The sequence below is a fragment of the Eleginops maclovinus genome, chromosome 17, assembly GCF_036324505.1.
Source record: "Eleginops maclovinus isolate JMC-PN-2008 ecotype Puerto Natales chromosome 17, JC_Emac_rtc_rv5, whole genome shotgun sequence".
Lineage (NCBI taxonomy): Eukaryota > Metazoa > Chordata > Actinopteri > Perciformes > Eleginopidae > Eleginops > Eleginops maclovinus.
In genome coordinates, this window is record NC_086365.1 from 7,062,519 (window position 1) to 7,078,178 (window position 15,660).

Sequence of the window (15,660 nt, forward strand, 5' to 3'; positions counted from 1 at the left end):
CCAAAATAGAACTTTTTGGTAAAAAATCAACTCGTCGTGTTTGGAGGAGAAAGAATGCAGAGTTGCATCATGATTTTTTTTTTCTCATTTTGTCTCTCATAGTTGAGGTATACCTATGATAAAAATTACAGGCCTCTCTCATCTTTTTAAATGGGAGAACTTGCACAATTGGTGGCTGACTAAATACTTTTTTGCCCCACTGTATATGGCGGCCCAGGACCTCCTGCTTAACTGACGTCACCTGTGTGGGAAAAACAGGGGGTTCGGAGTACGAAGCTCTCAGTTTTTTCACCATTCTGTGGATTAAAAACAAGTATTTTGAAAGTTTTCTTCATGGCTTAGAAACCAACGACAGTGAATCTTGTGTTTCGGATGTTATTTTCAGACTGTTGGTGATGTGTCGCCCTCCTCCTTCCGGGGCTCTGCACAGATCTGACACCCAGCGTCTGCTTTTATCCCCAGCCTTAGGTAGTCAGCGACATCTGAATCCATTGAGAACGGTCATGTATATATAATAACCTTACATTTTAAGTTTATAAAATCTTCCCAAAGATCTAAAAAGATGTCACCAATATGCTGATATGGAGTAGAAAAAAGTAAGCGCATAGGCACAGAGAAAAAGCATTCTTTGATACTTTATATTTTTTGCAATAGTAACAACTATGATTATATACAAAACACAGCAAAAAGAAAATAGAGTTCTGTGCATGCTTATTTATACATAGACAGGAAAGTAAAACACGATCATAAGTGGTCACTTTGGATAGATGTGGAGACGCCTTCTCATGCCTGGTCTGAACAGGACTTATGATACATTTCTATACTTTTTACTTACTGGTTTTAGTCCTCTTTTAGGAACTTCACCTCCATTCGTCAGTGCCACTGAAGTGCGACAAAAGTTTGAGTCAAGCAGACTTTTGGCCGTCTCCAGCCATCAGACTTTTTTTGAATTTTACACCTAATGGATTGAAAGGCTAACTCAGGAGCAATTTAGCTGCCTCTCATCTCCAATAAGGCCCATCTCTCCTCCTCTGTGATATAATGACCGACAGCGAGGCAATCGTAATTGCGCTGAATTGTGTGTTTAGCAAACTTAATCTGGCAGGGTAATATTTGAACAGACCACCGGGGTGAACTCAATCACGCTGATGATGCCGCTTCAGCTCGTGACATTGCATATGTCCAAAAATTGTCAGATGGATTAGTAAGACCGGTGGAAATCATTAACAGTCTTAGACAGGGATTTTCTTATTTGGCTGTTTTTCTCTCGCTTTTCATATCATTTATAATGAGCTCCTCTCAGGTGCCTCCCATGAGGCCACTCTGTGTCTTGCAGATATCTAATTCCCTTAGTATTGAGCTGAATGGTTTAATGGTTCTGGCTCTCGGTTGTTGTTTCAGCATCTCGTTTTTGTCTAGTGGTTCCACACCAGTTTGGTTTGTGATCAGCCCTGAATGTATTAATGGGGGTTAGGGTAAGGGGGTTAGGGTTGGGAGGTGTAAAATGGTCTGTAGTCTTTAATTTTGTTAATTTTTTCTAGGAGGTTTTCGGAATAAACCATGCACAATCCCAATAATGGCTGAGACAAACAATTAGAAGACAATTAACAATCATTAAATAATATTAAAAACTCTGGAGATCAACAACTTAATGCATAGTCAACAAAACTAGATTAAATATCTCATATCTTTATTCATTTGACTTTAAAAGTACCAGTAAGGACATGTTTAAATAACTAGGAAGCAAATGATCAAATAGGGAACAAATAGACACATAGACTTTTGTTTGTTTTTGTAATTTTGTGACCTCTTAGACTTTCTTGTAACTCTTTGGAAGATCCCCCACTATTGTAGTTGTGAGATTTATTAGTTTGTCCTACACTAATATTCTGCTGTAAAAGAGGAGAGAAAACAAATTCTATCTCAGTAATACCATGCTTAGTTCCTCCTTGTGTCACAACACATACTTAAATGATTGGAAAGTAGTATAGTGCCATTAAGCAAAATAAATGAACCCAATGGAGTGTGAGTAACAGTCTAAAAGTTATTGCTTTTTCATTTCACATTGTGGCCTCAGATGTAGCTGGGTCTCTGTGCTGAGCCCCGCAAAGCAAAAGAGATTTCTCTGCCTAGCTGACGGCAGCCTGAGCCAAAACACACAGATGCCTGTTTAGTGCTGCACGGTGGGCTGGAAATTGAACATGGAAGTATAATTCTAGGTGTCTGTTTGTTGATTTAAAACACCGGTGAACCTTCTGCCTGTGCGGCTTCATCAACACTCCCCCACTTCAGAGGGGATTTTTATTTCCTCCCCCCCTCTGGCTGAGGCAATTGTTCCCATCGAGAATGAGGAAAATATTTTGTATTTGGTTTAGCTCTATCCTCTGTGTACTATGTCTGTCGGGGACTATTTCACAAAGTCTTTTTAGTTAATGTGTAACTTCACCATCAACACTGCATCAAAGTAGGTTTGCAGTCAAGTTGCTAGGTAACACGACGCCTCCTAAGACTGTGCTGTTATTTCTGAAAACTACGTCAGGTTTTTTCACTCCTCTAAGAATAAACACTGTTCTCACAAGCTGCTTTGTTAGACAGATAAGCTGAGGAATCTGGCCTAAATAATGCTAAAATATCATCATCTAATTTATCAAGGAGAGCGCATCTCAAAATAGAGAAACCTACTGTAGATGTGAGACACAAAATGGAACTGAAACTACATAAAATAGAGCAGAAAATAAGGGACACGTATCACTCTTCTAAAAACGCAAGAACACAACATGACAATGTAATGGTTGCAGAGTGATGACGCATGTGAGCCTCTTAGGTAGAGTCCAAACAAATTCCTGAGTGCTTTTACCTCCGGAGCATAAAAGCACCAAAGCCCCACTGTCCCTCTGGAGTAATTTTCACACTGGGGGTCAACTTGACACCGCGTTCCTGTAATTGAAGCCGGGCCCTTTCGGCACATCGCCAACTTACGCTCTTTCTTTTTTAAAACCTCACTCAACCAATCATCTTGAGAAAAGGAACAGAATGACAGCATTTTAAGTCATTTTTTCACTGGTTTCTTAGCACACCATGTCCCCTGGCAGTTAAGGTGAAAAAGCAGCAGGGCATCTACTCTCAGTAATAGCAGTGAGGCAGCACGAGCAAATAAAAGTTTGGCCCTCAGAGGCGAGGACGAGAAGTTGCTACACTCCTTAATGATGTTGAGTCAGATAAAAAAAAAATACACCTCAAAGCTTGTTGATTGCGATCTGTCCACCAAAAGAATGTGGACAAATAGCTTCCTAATGAATGTTTTGATTCAAACAATTGGCTTTTCTTAAGCTGTTTACTGAGAGCAGCAGAGAGCCAGAACTGAGTACATTTTAATTTCCGTTTAATTATCGTAAATAATATTGGTTTTGCAATTTAACATAATGGCATATTTTCTTTATGTTATGCAGCCCTGCTTTCTGTTCATGCACTGTGTGAACTACAGTATGAGCTTTGAGATATTCAAGAGACTAACCTTTGTGACCTTTACTTCCTGAAATAAAATGATTAATACTGAATCATTCTCTTGGACCATTGACATGAACTATTCACACTTATATTGTGAACGTCAATGTTATAGTAGTTTGCATGTGAGCGTTTAATAATACATATTTTATTTAGAAAAATGCCAGGAAAGGAAAAACCTCCAAAAACATTTTCATTATATCAGCAAGTGGGTTCAACCACTTTCGCTCTCATAATATTCCCAAAGAATAACACTACGAGTCGCTGGCATTACACAGGTGCATCCGGCTCTTTTGCTGTCACCATGGAGACGACCCCCCTCTGGCCTACTTTAGTAAGCCTGCCCTCCCAAGCACATCAACATGAATGCAGTTCACACAGTGCTGCGCAAAAGCACACACACCTGCTCTCGCATCATGATTTACATTCTGCTGCGGTGAACCTGAGGAGGGTCGAATACATGATCTCTTCAGACATTTTTAGTCATAATAACATCTACTTATCGCCCGCTGGGCCGAAGGACTCATGCTACAGGGTTGTTCAGACATGATGCGCGTGAAGGTCAGAAAAGCCTCATTTTTCTAGCACTCTTCACATAATGTACATGTAGAAGACTTGACGTTAAGAGTAAAACCACATAAGATTCTATAAAAAAACTGTTTGTGTTATACTTTAAGAAACCATAGCATCGTCACATATAAATTGTATTCATTTTATTCTGATTTGTGCGGGGTTTATAGTCGTTTTACAGTTTTTGTATTAACCTATTGGTGGCCTTGAGTCCATAAGCTTCACAACTATCTCAAAATATGGAAGAAAACCCATTTTGTACAATATATTTTAACAAATATTCTGTGAAGTCAGCCTTATCCTGTAGCTCATAATGTGAGTACTTATTTTAGTACTTCTAATACATCTGAATTGCACACCACAATTCAAGGAATAAATCAAATTATTAAAAGCAAATAGCATGCTTTCCGCTCCTGGTTGTGAAATGTGCTGCACACAAAACGTTGCTACTACTGAGGTCAACAAATGATGTTTCATGTGGAGTTTCTCTGTTTCCTTGAAAAGCAGCTGTATATCTTGACTGAACTGGTAAAGCAGTTGTCCAGCTTGATCTTATCCTAGATCTTTTTTCTCTAATGATAAAGCCACCTTCCCTCCTCTCAAACTGACTGTTTAGGGTACCCGGGCCAGTGTGGTGCTTCAGGCATGTGTATGAATAACAGTCATGTTGCTTCATGCAGCTATAGGAGTATTTCCTCCAGTGGATGGACAAACCATTGTGGGAAATTACAGAGAATGAGATAAGAATCAGCCATCCTTAGTCAAGATGGAGCCCACTCTCAAATGGCGGTCTGCCAAACAAGAGCACAGCCATCTCTCCTGCTCTGGCAGCTGCACAGCCCACCAGACACATGTCCACATCCATCATGATCATATGTGACCTAGACTGGTCTTCTCCATGAACAATGTTTATATGGAGGCAGTAGTACACATGTAGTGACACTATAAACATTGGCCCAGCCAGCATCAGCCTGTGTATCAGCATGTACGCACTACCTGGGAATACTCACGCGTTGGAATTAAACCTTTGCATAAGTTGTGTTGAGGTTTATAAATGGTAACTAGCTGCAAAACAACATAAATACTGTCCATTTGGAAGATACCATTAGATACCATCATTTCCTCTACAATCTAGGCTCCTGATTATGGTATGTATAGAATGTTTAATGAACATTGTTTGAGTCAAACCAACGTAAAGCTTTCTGATGCTATACTCGCTAGAGAGCACACAAATATGTACTCATCCATGACTGGAAGTAGTCCCTAGCATCCCACATTTCTTCCTGTTTAACAAGAATGTGATACTCCTTCAGCACACCCAGTTATGATGGCAGTTACATTCCTTACAAAAGGATTTTACAAATGAAATGTGTTGTATTCATAGAAAGTGTTGGCTTTAGAGACACATTAGCTGGTATCCGCTGAGTGGGAATGTAGGGTCATTTGAAGACCCTACATAATAAATATACAATGAAATAACACACAACCAAAACCGAGAGTTTGCAAAAACTAGCTCAACAGCTTACCTAAAAAACTGTATTCATTTGAGAGCCACAGAAACTCTGAATCATTTTGCTTTGGTTGGCCTCAGATACCTGAGAGCTGCAACTCATCCCCAAAGTTTCTCCTTCTCACTGACAGCGAGTCACCCCCAAAGTACCTTGACACAGTGAGTAAACAAGCCTGCCTCTGTTCATCAGGGTAATCTTGTTTGCTCAGAGGGCAGCAGCACACTGCCACAGGAATAAAGCCCCATGCCGGAGATATTGTGATCCCAGTGTTCATGCCTTTAAAGGAGAAGGGGTGGAGTGGCCTTGCAATCGGGCATGTGTGCACACAAGTCTGTCTGACGTCACTGGAGATGAAGGCTAACCTGCAAAGCTTCATCACAAAAACTCTAGGAAGCACAAGTAAAACTGAACAGCCAGAGAATGTAGAAAGGCGAAAATAACCACTGACTGTGAAAGCTCTGTTGTTAGGATTTAAGATGGCCTCTAGCTTGAATACACAAGTTAATACGTTTTGTGCTTCCAATTACTAACCTTTTTGTTAAAACTAACCCCTGACTGCTGTAATTTGAAAAGACTGCCTCCACATGTGGGGAGCTTAGCTTTCAAAGTGATCTCTGGGGTTCATAATTACTCTCCCAGTGAGCCGCCATCGGAAGCAGAAGGAGAGTATTGCAAATGTGTCACGACAGAATAACTCATCCACCAGCGCCACAGCTGCTGCAGAGTATACATTTTACCCAGGTGCTGCATTTCTCCATTTAAGACGTGATTCAAACTATTCGGTGCGAATAACCGCAGGCCGGGATGCTGTGACTGTAGATAGGGGGGGTAAGAGTCACATAGGAATAATGAGTTTTTCTTGCAAAAACAGAAGTCTCGGTCTCAAGTCACAGCTTCACTGGGTGTCGTGTTTCTTATTCGTTCCACTGTCGGGTGTCAGTCCCTGCACCTTGTAGCATTTATAGGTTACCAATTCAATATTTTCAGCAAACTGAGTGCAGCATGGAATAAAACCGTATTATTGAAAACAGGACGACATTTCTGGGTTGCACCAAAGGGGAAAAGACTACACATAGAGAGAAGAGAGATTAAATGGAACAGAGTTTTAGTGTGTGACGTCCTATCTTATTTTGAAAAAATATAATCCTCATTACCTGCTAACTTCATTGTTTTGCTGGGTTTCTGTTACAATTATAAGTCAGGTGGGTAGGAGGACGTAACAAAATAGCAGTTAGCCGCCATGATTCCTCGAGACATACTGTACAAAGGCAGTGTAGCTTAAGCTTTAAATATCTTCACAGTCTGCCCATTGGAAGTGTCTCACTTTGAGCAGATGGTAATCCTGGTGGAGACCTATGCACATGGAGATCTGCCTTATGTACATGTACAGTGGAGCACAGTGTGAAGCATGGTGGTTGCTAAGCACTACAGTTAACTGTTGAATGTTTGGAGACACATGGATGGAATTCCATAAACACAATTCTCTTTTAACACAAAGCCTTCGAAACTAAGCCAAACTGAAGGAGAATAAGACATTTTCAGGGCATTAATACCAGTTTCCTGTTAAGCTATGCAGCTCAGTATAAGTAGTGCATGCTTTAAAGTCTGTTTCTGCTCTTTCCAGAAAAACAGTCAGGATTTTAAAACTTAAATACTCAAAGTTGAGCATTATGTCTTCCATCAACCCAAATGCTGGTTTTTGCCTGGTGTAAAGCGTGCATACATAATACATAACACATTCTGGTGTTTTAAATCACACTCAGTTAAGTGTTGAAAGTTGTTACTGTTGTGTCTCCACATCATTCAAACATCTGGACCCAGCTGACATATCTGGGGCTCTGCTTTCCGCCCGGCTGCCTGTCAGAGCGGAGAAACACTCTTTTGATTGGCAGGTGAAACTCTTCAAGGTCAGTTTGCTCTACAGCTCGTCCTCTCAGTGTAGATTACTGTAGTAATATCTCTCCTGTCGAGTGTCTCCCTCCCCTCCCCCTCGACTGCTTCTCAGTCTACTCTCAGATCTAAAGATTGTGTCCTTGCCTCCTCACCATGTCGTTACATAAGCTACCCCACAGTTTGTTGAGCATGGAGATTGGGCTGTATGTCACATTTGCCATATCTCCGAGGCTGTGAGGCAAATGCATATGCATGTTGTTCCTGCTGGTGGTATCAGCGGTGCTGGCTGAGGAAAGGCAATGGGATGTGGTTAAATGATTGCATCATGAAAAAATAACCACATCCGACTGGGGTCTCTATTCTTCACTGGATTTGCATCATTTACGTTGGCTTTTACCACAGATTATTTTCAAATGATCTTTTCTGAAGTCCATTTATGATCAGAATCAGAATTCCTTTATTCGTCCCACAGAGGGGGGAATTTACATTGTTACAGCAAAGTAAGGACACAGACAAAACATACAACACTATTAAATAAAGAGCAAGCACATAATAATTAAAATAAAAAGAAGGCAGCCAGTAATAACAATCATTTTAACTAGGTTCATATTACACATAAGTGTTATTGCACAGACGTGGTGTCACACTCTTTGTTTGACAGAAACTAACTGGGTGGAATTAAGTCAATCTGTGTAAACTGTCAGCTTCATGTGTAGCTGATTGAGAGCTATAGCCTTATGGACCCAGGGAGATGTAAAAGAGTGACCAGCGAGTGCAAAAAAAAGTGACGAGCAGAAGGATTGGAGGAGAAAAATGAGAAAAAACACAGCAGGAAACAGGAACTGTGTTCTATGAAGCCTCACAAAGGGACTTGTGCAGATGGCTGCTGAAAGCCACAAAAGCAAATACTGAGTTGCTAGCGAGTAATGTCACGATGACATGCTCATTGTATACCCATCATGCTATTTGTTATGCATGCATATTTACCAGCTCATTTCAAATGGTGACGCATCATTGATTCGTGCACAGGATTTTTTTTGTGACTCTGTCATGACAGGCTGCACCTTGTTTGTGATTTACATGGGAGAACAGCTGGAGAGTGTCGAGAGCAGCCCATCAGTGCCCAATAGGATGCAATTTATGACTATATGAGATGTTATTAGGAGAAATTAAAAAGGCAGACATTGTCAACAAGCATAACATGTTGCTCTGGTTTTTAACTGTACTTCAAGGAAACATTAGATATGATTTTCATCTAAAAAAGGATGGATGGATAAAAAGCTGCTTTTTGTTTACAGTTTTACTCTTTAAAATGCTACTGAAATACTACTAAATGAGAAAGGTATCTTAATGTATATTAGGACCCTTTTATAATTCTCAATGGGTATAATTTGTTACTGATCATTTTAAGTGATCCATCCAAACAATGCATTAGAAGTTGTATTGAATGTGTCCAGTGCTATTTAAAATGGAATGTATTTACTTTTTCACTTTACACCCTAATTGTGTGTTTTCTGATGGGTGTATTGAAATATGAATGAATGCCCTGCCTGCAAATTATTTTCTTTTATACTCCCGCCAGAGAGGTAAGAGGTAATGTGTGATCAGTTGGCAGTTAAAGACACTTTTCACAGTTTGAGGGGGAGAATAACAGGGCAATCATCAGCAGTCATACTGCATTCACTCAACTTCAGCGCAGAGTGGTGTTTATAGTCTCATCTCATACTGTGCTGCCGGACTATTTTTCTAATGTGTGGGTCGTTAAAGCAGGGTTTTTAATTGATTTTGGTAAAACATGAATATTCATGGTCCGCAGAGGATGATTCAAATTAAATAAGTGAGCCAAGATAGCCTTCAGACTACACCGTCTGAAGGCTATCTTCAATACATGAAAGAGGTTTGAGGTTAGGTAATTATTTGTTTCAGACTCTGAGAAAGTGGAAAAAATTGTACAATTCTTAAAACTAATACATCTCTGAACTATCTCTTCAACCAAATCACACATATTAGGCTTTCTATGTATTTTCTATCACATGTTTTGTAATATTCTTTCATCTTTGACATGTAAATGCCTGCCTACCACTTTGAAAACCTTTGATTTAGGTCATATATTATACTACCACATGTAGGCCTTAGATATCTCCTGACCAACAAAAAGATCAACCAATGGTGGTGGTTATTTATAGTCTCTAGATGGGTATAGTTCATATTTACCAACAGTTAAAGTTCTGAATAGTTGTCTTGAATACAAATGGCTGGATAACACATCCAGCATTTCAAATACCAAACATATTGTTTTTCAATGCCATACAACAAATATTTGCCATCTCTTCCATTCAATGAACTCAAAAATGACTATTTCACTCCAGCCTCAATCATTTGAGTACTCCCCATTTTAAAGAATTGTCTGGCATAATCAGCCTTGTACAACAAAATAGTGAGTGCACACAGCACCCAGACCCCACACCCCCACCCGGGCAAACTGTAAAGCCTCCCACACCTCCACAGCAGGCAGCATCTGTCCGGAGGAGATCCCCAGCTGCTCTCTGTCCCAGGTTTCCATCACACGGATGCTCCCCACTGGCAGTTCTCGGAATATGGCCAATTGTCTGTGAGAACAGTCCATCGATAATGGATATCTGCCACTCCACCACAGACATGCATGCATTACTGAGGTTATGGAACAATAAACAGGGGCAAAATATAGGCTTATTCATCGGTCTCTGGATACAGCACACTGTGCACTTTGATTCTTCAAAGATTCAAATGTGAATACGGCCCTTTGTCTTCTGTAGCTGCAGACTATTTATTTGGACCTAGCTTTCACACAAACTCTTTGAATGCTCCCTTTCCGTTAAATTGTTCCCTTTCCTTTCCTTCTACATGCAAACTAACTTGGTAATAAACCTGATTCTGATTGAGAAGTGAAAAAAATGTTGGCGTTTTTAATCCTAAATATCCAAAAATGATACAGAGTACATTTGTCATTCAACCCTCATGCCTATTGTGTTTTGCTAATTTTGGCTTTTTACATGTTTTTTTTCTAAATGATTTTTCATTTTACTAGAGCTGACATTCTTATGATTGATGAAGATGTCAAGGCTAGAGAGCAGAGTACCCACATGCTGAAGACCGCTTCTTTAAATACAAGTCCTTTATTGGCGATTGGCCAAGAATTGACGGAGCTGGGCCAAGGAAAACAAGACAAAAAACAGAAACTCTCTCTGAAAATAAACATCCAACATCAAGAAAAACAGAACTCAAAGACTAATCACAAGAACAAGATACAGGTGGGGAGGGAGGAGAAACACAGGAGCACCAGGGGAACACAATCAGGTAACCAAACGGAAGGGAACAGGAAGTAACAAGGGAGGTGACCATTTTTTAAAATAAAACAGGAAAACATAGACAGATTTCGACATGACAAAATGAAACAAGGACAACTAATACGGATCGTAACAGACGTTTCAATAAACCAATCAAAAATTGCAGGACATCTCTTCAAAAAACCCATGGAAGTATCTCAGGGACACCTGGAGCTTCCTGTGATGAATGGTTTTGATTAATTTTATACAAACGACGCACTTCTCTTCATTCCAATCCTTTAGATCTGAGTGGCTGTCAGTGAGTGTAGAGAAGCGTTGAAAGAGACACAGCAGCAGGCATTTTTGAGTAAAAGGTAAGTTTTTCGGTTTTATTTGTACCAGTATAAACATCAAGCTAATATCTACTATGGAAGTTTAAGGATTGTTGCTTCTTCTCCAACTTTTATGTTCCACAACTCATCACTTCAGTCCATACCTTGTCTTGAAATGTTGCAGGATGAACAACTTGTTTATTGCTTTAAAGTTTTCTCACATTTCTTGTTGTAAACACACTGGAGTCCCCATGTCGACAAGTTTGGATTCTCTTAAAACTACTTCACTGTGGTGTTGCACTGACGTGGTGGTTTTTATTATTGTTTTTATGTTTCTTTGTGAGCTTAATATAAAATGTCTTATACCCAGTGGAATAACTTGTTAGGTGCATTTCAAAATAAAGAAAAGTAAAATGACAGCTTTGTGGTTGCATTAGAATATTATATTATATATTACACGGATATATTCCTCAGATCGTAGGCATGCCAATTTAGACAATGTGCCACAAGCTTTTCTTCCCAATCCACTTGGATTAAAATGTGGTTTGGGGAAAAAGTTGTTTTCTCCACGTGGAGTCACTGAAGCTTCTTAATTGCTTATTTTGCTGGTTTGATTAAAGCTTACCTGACTGGAACATCCTCAGCCTAAACGCAAACTGTACAGTAAACCCAGAAAGGGGCTGTGAATATATGAAATAGAAATGAGCACGTCTGCTTTAACCATAAAGGACGATGCTGCTGCTGCTGCTTGTGGACTGATGCAGATTGCTCTCTGTCAAACGGAGTGTTTCTACCTGTCCAATGCATTTCGGTTGAATCATATCTTATTGATTTCTACCTCATCTCAGAGGGAAATAGAATCACTGTACAATACATCCACCTGTCATTGTACAAGCCGTGTTATCAGGATAGAAAAAAAGGATGAATCATTTGTCGTCTGGGACTCTGATGGCAACTGTTTCTCATGCTGAATACTAAGCACAGAGGAAGACTTGGGGCTTTGTTGTCTCCAAACGGCACATTCCCACATTAATATTGATATGGAAATGTGTTGAAAGTCACGTGTACATCATGTACTTGGAACCAACTGTCTCTTCATCTCCTGCTGTAATGGCCAATTTGTTGTTTTAATGAAAGATTTGTCAGAAGCAGGAAAGAAATCACAATCTTTCTCATCATTCAGAACATTCATTTCATTATTTCGCCTGTTTTCACAAAGACATACAACACATCATTTTAGAAATGACCTTTATGTAGGAATACAGACCACTATGTAGAATGAGAAACACTACATTTTTCATCCTATCTGACTTAGTGCCATTTGTTATGCTTGTGCTATCTCAATCTTTCTATGATCCGTAATACAACTGAAACATTAATCAAATCATCAGTATTCCACGACCAGACCATTAATTGGCAACTATTGTAAAATATTGTTTTGTAAAGCCCCAAAATTGCCGTTCTGAGGTGTAAATCTCTGAGTGTGGACATTTAAATATGTCTACATGAGGGCACAAACTCTTTCAGCTTGCATTTTCCAGTATAGCAAAGCAACGACTTTATCCTTGTTGACTCTGGCGTATGGGTTTTGATATCACACGGTTGTTTCATTTGTACTTTGCCCAGGTATCAAACCTTACCTGTCAAACTCCATCCCCTCACTCCACACTTCAATGTTAAAGTCTGTATGCAACGCTAGTGCCGGTTCAGGCAGGCTTCAGTGGCCATTTACTGAGGTGTTGTGACTGATTCTGGCCTTGTTAAATCCTATTTTATTTTGCGAGCGTGGAGCTCTGCCTCCTCCAGGCCTGTGAAGTTGGAAGACAGGACCGACTGGGGACCCGGAGAGCGGTCCAATTTTTCATCCTTATTGCCTGTGACATATCCAAAGTGGAGAAGTGCTATCCACGGAGAGACAGAGGAAGGGGGGAAAAGTGAGACGCATGCAGCTCAGGTGGACTTGGAGAAGTGTATTTCTTCTTCCTCCTTCTGTAGTCCCGGGCAGGGCCCCAATTTTCTTTGCTTAAACAATGCAATTCACCAGGGCAGGCGAGGTTAAACTAAGAGTCCCAGGGTTCCTCGAAAGCCTGCAAGCTTGTTAGTTTAGCCAGAGAATAAACGAGGGTTTGAAGCTTACAAACAGAGAATAAAGAGTCTGTTAGTGTCTTACTCCATGACACTGGCTAAATAAAGAAGTTACACACCCTCTAACCCCTTAAGCTTTCTGCAGGCTTCAGCTTCCATCAAATAGCATTTTTTCCTGGGGATGTCCATTGAATTGTCATACTTGTATTTAAAAAAAGACAATTATACAAATGTTCAAAAGATCATTTTGTTTAAAAGTGCACATTCAATACTTTGCCTATTGTAAGGTTGTAATTTTAGATTGATTTGAGTTTTGGTGTGATTACTTCTTCTCCGGTGATTATATGCTCTAATCTGATCCTGTGAGTCTGATAACTCATGATTTTTATCAGGTCCTTGAATAATAGCAGTCTTTAAAATTGGAAGGAAGGAATTAAGCGTTTTGTTTCAATCTCTAAAGAGGTGAATCTGAATTGAGTGAGATCTCTTTGTTTACATGTATGCAGTGTAGTGATGGAGGGCCATGAAGGGCACTCTCAAGGTGAGTTCTGTAAGGAGGGTGTGACATCAGACCATCAGACAGTGTTTGTGACCCCCCCCCCTTCTTTGCTTTCATTCTCACGGTTGAGATTAAGATCTCTTGTTGTAATTATTGTTCTGTGAGGCGGCCTAATTCTGCCAAGTCGATAGCATCGCAGCCGTCAGGTTCCATAGCGGATATCTGGCAGCAGCTCCTCATGTCCTCTACATGTTCCAGTGGGCTGCAGTGGAAGGTAATGGCAATGTTATGTGATACACGTCTGCTGATCGACTGGCTTCTGGAGAGCTGCCAATCCACCCGCTTCCCTCCAGTTATCGCAGAAAGTAGAAAAAGATGATGAAAACAACTGAAAGGAGACAAAAAGAATAAAAGGACAACCCCTGCAGGGCTGGTATTTTTAACACCTCATGTACAATAAAGGTATCAATCATTCCACACAAGAAACATACGGGTGTCCGCCTCCCCCCCAAAAAAAACAGGTGGTAGACAGACAGAGTCAATTTTGCCTAATGAGCAAGTGTGCTGCCGTGTATTCTCTGTTTGGCACAGCAATGTACACGTCTAACCAGACTGACTTCATTAGCACGCAGACATAGGACAGAAAATGACTTGACAGTACACATTTTTTAAAGAAAATGGATTTTCCTGTGTAGGTATTAGACAAACACCCAGTGGTAATGTACCAAGTGAAAGATGAAGATATAATACAATATAATAAGGTAATAGATCAGCAACACAGCAGTTCCATTTGCAACATAAACAAGGACAAATAAGACTGAAACGAGACATAAAACATACAATTATTATTTATTTAAGACACTTTAATGACATTTAATCCAGGAATAAACTCCATAGAAGCACAAAGGGAGATTTACTCTCACTTTATTTCATTGTGGAACTCTATATCTCCCATTTGACGCTTACAATTCATATTTTGGGATCAGAGACAATGATGATGTGTTTTTTTGGTATAGTTGATACATAAAGTTTCCAATTTTTTTAGCAGATTTTAATTTGGTTGAACAGTTTTGACTGCAAACATTTATTCTTTGCTAGAGAATAAGCTCTACCCCACAGTCATCACTACCAATAGCAAACCATTTGTTTCCAGGAGGAACTACCAGAAGGTTTAAACCTGGGTAACTTCAGACACTATGATGTGTTTCCTCCCCATTATTAAGCTTGAATAAATCAAAGGAAATTAAAAGAGCAAAAATTAAGAGAGTGAAGTCAATTAATTACCTCTAAGTGTGTAGAATTGACAAGAAACTAATCACATTAATAGTTAATAATGTTCCTCAGTCAGGCTACTATCACTTGCTAATAATGTAGGTCTGTGTCAGTGCGGCATGCTGTTTGGTGGAGTGTGTAGGTGAGTCCGATTTCACACGTCACTGTGCATTTATGTTTGCTCGGCTGCTTGTGCAGGATGTAGGAAGGCTTAGTATGTTATCTTCCTGCTTCAGCTCATGAATGTACTCAACTGATGCATCTTAATGGTGGGTGACTGTCACACAGCACAGGATTGAGCAATACATGTAAGTAACACACTCTAAGCTTTGCACGATGCATTGAGTATCTCCTATACTAACCATGGATGGTAGCCATACTGATATACATGAATTACTAGAATTGTGATTCATTCCCTGCCATTGCTCTACAATTAAAGCTAATTAATTGACTTCATGCTCCCTATTCTCCCTCCTTATTAGCTTTATGTGTGTTTTAATGGATGATTTGTATTGTCATGCTGGTCATCTTTTCTCTTGATATCGTTATTCAGAGATGTGGTGGATGTGAGAGTACATTTCTGTGTGAGTTGTTGTTGGCTTGTTTACTGTGTATGTCAGTTTGGAGGAGCGAGTGCTGTCCAACGGTGGATCGTGACTTCCCTCCCTCCCTGTGTGGGAGTGCTGGTA

General features: G+C 39.9%; 1 protein-coding gene across 4 annotated transcripts in view; it reads left to right on the top strand.

Annotated features, from left to right (window-relative positions):
- The window catches only part of syt1a (synaptotagmin Ia), a 143,056-nt gene that overhangs the window by 48,188 nt on the left and 79,208 nt on the right, over positions 1-15,660 (top strand). For 2 of the 4 annotated variants that reach the window (XM_063905025.1, XM_063905026.1), the window contains exon 3: positions 11,087-11,157. The exons of the other annotated variants lie outside the window; for them this stretch is intronic. The gene's annotated coding sequence lies outside the window, so the exon portion shown is untranslated. The remainder of the gene's footprint in view (positions 1-11,086; positions 11,158-15,660) is intronic. 4 annotated transcript variants of the gene reach the window in all.